Raw genomic sequence first — 5413 nt, 5'->3', positions numbered from 1 at the left:
ATTATGGTTTGAGAACATAACTCTGGATGATTTCAGTCTTTTTAAGTTTATTGAAACTTGTTTCATGACCCAGCATATGGTCTGTTTTGGTGAATGTTCGTTGTTCACTTGAAAGTAATGTGTATTCTGCAGGCTTTAATGATCTATAAGTACCAATTAGATCACATTGATTGGTAGAGTTCAAGGGTCCTATTAACTTTAAATGCTTTTTTTTTCTCTCCACTTGTCCTATAAGTTGCTGAGAGAGGTCTGTTGAAATCACCAACTGTAATTGAGGAATTGCATATGTCTCTTTTCAGTTCTGTCAGTTTTTGCTTCTGTTTAAAAGTTTTGTTATTGTCTGCATACACACTTAGGATTATTATGTTTTCTTGTTGAATTGTCACTTTTGTCATTATGTAATGTCCTTTATATCTGGCAACATTCTTCACCTGAAGCCTGCTTTGTCGGATATTAATATTGCTCCGGGTTTCATATAATTAGTGTCTTCATGATGAATTTTTTTCATCCTTTTACTTTTAACGTCTCTGTATCTTTATAGCCAAAGTGGGGTTTTATAGGTATAATGTTGTTGGTTGGGGTATATCTTAGGCATGTATCTTAGACTGCTTGATATTTCACAGGTCACTGAGGCTCTGTTCTTTTTAAAAACCATTCACTTTCTCCTCTGTTCTTCATTTTGTATAAATCATATTGTTTTTTAAGTGTACGGATTTTATTTTCCTGCAGTGTCTAATTTGTTGTTATTCCTTTGCAGTGAAATTTTCATGTCAGATATTATATTTTTGTCTTTAGCAGTGCCACTTTGTTCTTTTTTACACCATTTCTCTCTTCATTATATTCATATTTTCCTTTACATCTTTGAGCATATAGAACATGGTTATAATAGGTGTTTTAATGTCCTTATCTACTAATTGCGTCATCTATCATTTCTGGGTCTATTTCTGTTGACTGATTTTTCTCCTGGTTCCTGGTCATTTTCCAGTTCTTTGCAGCTCTAAGTACCTACAAAGGATGGTACACATTGTGAATGTTACATTATTGGCTTTTGTTTCCTTTAAATTATATAGGGTTTTATTCTAGCAGATAGTTAATTTACTTGCAGATCAGTTTAATCCTTTTGAGGCTTGTTTTCAAGCTAAACTATGGCCCATGCCTGTTTTTGTAAATAAAACTTGACTGGAACACAGCCATGCTCACTTGTTACATATTGTCTGACTGCTTTCACACTACAACAGCAGAATTGCGGAGTTGTAACAGAGACCATATGGCCTGCAAAGCCTAAAATATTTATTGCCTGATCTTACAGAAAACTTTGCTTACCCCTGCTCTAGTAAAGTATTTGTTAATTTAAAATGAATTTATAGGTAAATATCTAAAAACTTGCTCAGTTTTATTGGGTTGTCGGAAAAGTTATGACGTATTTTTTCTGTTTTTCCTTGCAAAAATGCTTCATGACTTTTCCGACAACCCAATAATTTTTACTTCAGTAAATATCAATAGATAGGACCCACATAAAAGATTGTTGGGATCCTCGATTTTCAAAAGTGTAGAGGAATCCTGAGATCCCCCAAATTGGCAACTGCCGATTTAAAGTAAACTTGCTGGATATAAGGAACTTGTCCTGCTCAGAGAATCTACAGCTCTCTGGGGTCTCTGATTAGAAGTGCGGTGTGCCCTGCTCTCCTGGGTTTTTCCAGCTCTATCTGTGCATGGGAAAGGCTGGTGGCAGCTGTGTCTTGAGTATGCGGTGTCACTGCCCTTTCCTTACTCTCTCATCATTGTAGTCTGATCTGACGTTTTTCCACTTAAATAAGCAGCAGAAGTGACTAGATTTTGTTTTTACTGATCCTGGAGAAGTGTGCAAAATATATCATGAGGGAACACTAAGCAATTAATGCACTAAAATCTTACTTGCAGATGAGTGACAAATCTCATGAGGATAAGGAAGAGATTTGACCAAATAATGAAATTAATGTTCAAGCTAAGACCAAGATCCAGCCTGTTTTTCCTCTGTAGCCAGCCACCATGGGATCTGAAATCGCAGACCAACCAACCCCAGAGCACTTACTCAGTTTTTAAGCAATACAATCCTTTATATTACTTTACCTAATAAACCTGAGGGACTCAGCTCCCTGAAAACTAGCATAAACTGAAGGTTTAAAGAAATCCACATTTTGGATTCATGAATAATTATGGAAGTTCTTTGTATATCTTGGGAATGTATCTTGTGCTGATACCCATTAAAACAATTCATGGAACAACAATTGTCATTCTTTCCCATCAAGATCACTTGAGGTTCTGCCGCTGCCCGTCTCCCACCAAGAACATTTGGCTGAGTGTGCTCGAAAGTTGTCCTGGTCTAATGAAGTGGCTAAAAAACAGGAGCTGGTCCAGACTTGAGAAGTGATGCATATGGCCTGCCAGTGGGAGGTGTATCATGGAGTCGTTGGAAGATGAAACAATTTACTCTCCACACCCAGTAGCCCTTGCAGGGAAACTTATTATCTGACTTAGTAGAATTGTTCAAAATATGTGGGTGATACTTACCTGATTACTCCAAGGAGAACTCCCTGCTCCCCAACGAAAAAGGACAGTTCTGCCAGCTGCTGTAGTTATGTATTTAAAATTCTCTACTCAAGGAAGGGGGAGGTCAAGCAAACCTGTCCAGATAAGGATTTGCTCGCTTGAGAAATCTAGAAGTTTTTAACATCCATAGATGCATCCAATTCTGATCTTTGGGGTCTGCTAAGAGGCCCTAGACCAGCGGTTCTCAACCTTCCTAATGCCGCGACCCCTTAATACAGTTCCTCATGTTGTGGTGACCTCCAACCATAAAATTATTTTCGTTGCTGCTCTATAACTAATTTTGCTACTGTTATGAATCGTAATGTATCTTTGTTTTCCGATGGTCTTAGGCGACCCCTGTGAAAGTGTCGTTCGAACCCCAAAGGGGTCGCGACCCACAGGTTGAGAACCGCTGCCCTAGACCCTAGGCATCATGGAGCAGACTCAAGCCATGTCTTCTATGCCCTGTCTGAATTCCTGAGCCACAGAAACCATGAGCATAACATGGTTTCTGCCCCCAAAGTTCAGAATTGGTTCATAAAATCTGACGGAAGAAGAATACCAGCCAAGTATGAATTTGGTGTTCGGCTGGCAGGGACCTGAGGCTTGGCATGAGCGAGCCTCCTCTCCACCTGATGACTTAGGAGGAGCCCACGGGAATGAGCAGCTTCTGAATATTTCCAGGATTGCACCTTTGCGATCTGAGCTCGGAGGGGAGGCGGGGATCTTCAAAGCAGATGGGAACAGGCACTAAACTACAGGGGTTCGGGGGCAGTTAACCTGCAGAAGCTGTCATTTTCAGGGGGAGGGAGGATGGAACTACAGGGCGGGACTAGGAAGAATCATTTACAGACTTGTGTGGAATTATTTTTCCAGTCACCCGTTAGGTTTTATTTTCCGCTCTTGCTTTGATGATAATTGTTTTATTCTTGCCTTTAATAAGAATCAGTTCCAAGTGACATGCTTGTTATGGTTGGTTAAGGAAGTGGTGGCACACCTCTTCCCAGTCCTGTCTCCTGTCTGTCAGGGCCACTTAAGGGTGATCCTGAACTTGAGCCAGCTGGCTCAGCGTACCATGGCTCAAGTGCCATCTAGTGGTTAAATAGAGGAATTGCCTTTACCTCAGGGGCTAGTAACGTCTTTTTTGACTAAGACTCTTTGACTTTCAAACCTGAGAAACAGAATGTATTCATTCTCAAGTGTCATCACGATTTTCAAGTGAACTTGCTTCTTTGGAAATCTTTATTTTGAACTAGATGAATTCCAAAATAACACTAGGTCCGAAAATTCCTGACAGATAATGAGGAAATAAAAACAATGATTTTGCTTGATGACAAAACCACAGCAAATATGTAGAGGGAAAAACCTATTAAACAAAACCAGTGCTCTTTGAAAAACAAGTTCGTCCAACCTGAGACTTAAGTATCACTCAGTAAACTCAGCTGTCAACACCTCAGCATCCAGTCCTAGTACCAGCTCCCTGAGTGTGGATGAGCCAATGAAGGTCTGCAGCTGGTGGCTCGCAAGTATCACGATGGATTGTGGGACTATTTCAGAAGCATCAGGGCGCATGTGTGTGGCCTTTTCCCAAGTAGTCCCCTGGGAAGCCATGCACGTCCAACAATGCTGCTTTAAAAAAAACGTGTCTTTGGAACTGCTTATTGGGATTGTTTTGAATACCTCCTGTGGTGCTCAGGAAAGACTGACCTGGAGGCAGTTCCTGTAATGGTATTGGGAAGGAGAGAGACAAAGTGATTGCAGGAGTCCAAGGCGATGAGGGTGGGGGCAATGGAGACGAAATAGGATGGATTTAAGAGGCTTCGTGAGGGCAGAATTGAAAAGTGTCAGTATCTGGATATGGAGGCAAAAATGGCTCTGGTTAGTCGTCTCTGACAGGGACAATAATGATATTTCTGACAGAAGATGGCGAGGGGAACTGATTTTGGGATGAAATGTTTGTTTCTAGTGGAAATATCAGGCAGGCATTGGGTCTGGAGGTTATTACTAGAGACTATCCTGTACTTACTCAATTTATGGAACAAACATCATAAAGTACCTCTAATCATAACACCTTGCATTTATTAAGTACCTGCCATACTGGGGACCATGCTGAACCCCTCTGTGCACTAATTTACTCCTCACCAAACAGAGTTGTAAGTGTTCTATTATTTTCACGTTATAGATGGAGATAAAGTGGTTTGAAAGCTCCAATTATACCCATTTCATCCTCAGTTAAGGCTGAATTAAGTGAACGTAGGAAATCAGAAGAAATAAATGAAAACATCAGTGTCATTAGTGATGAAACCATACTGGAGGATGGAGTTTAGATTTGTGCTAACAGTGACTTTCCCAGGCCTCAAAGCAGCTGCCTTGTGGGCCAGTGTGCGTTTGCAGAGCAGATGCATTCACCCAGCTGCTGCCTCACACTGGTCTCTCTGGACTTTGGTCCTATATTGTTGATGGGTTCTGGCAACTTCACAAAGCTCTGTTGATTGCTGATTGCAGCAGGCAAGTTTATAAAGTAGATCTGAATTCCTAGGAAACAGGCTCCAAGATGATCCTTTCAAGAGAACCTAGCCCTCGGCAGGCAGAGGTGGGCTGGGAGTCCAGGCACTGGCTGCCAACTGCCAGATATCCTGAGTGGACTGTCCCTATGGACTTCAGGAGCATCGAGGCCTCAAGTCTCACTATGCAAAGTGTAGTCTCTGCACCAGTGGCTTTAGTATCACCCAGCCCTGCTGAATGGGAATCTGCATTTTAATATGCTTCCCCAGGTTGTGTGCATGCACATCAAAGTTTGGGAAACACTGCTGGAGCTGTACCCAGGAGCTGCCTCATACATGAA

The sequence above is a fragment of the Hipposideros armiger genome, unplaced genomic scaffold, assembly GCF_001890085.2.
Source record: "Hipposideros armiger isolate ML-2016 unplaced genomic scaffold, ASM189008v1 scaffold_72, whole genome shotgun sequence".
In the NCBI taxonomy this organism is placed as follows: domain Eukaryota; kingdom Metazoa; phylum Chordata; class Mammalia; order Chiroptera; family Hipposideridae; genus Hipposideros; species Hipposideros armiger.
The sequence above is the reverse complement of the archived record's forward strand: the minus strand, read 5'-3'. Positions refer to the sequence as shown.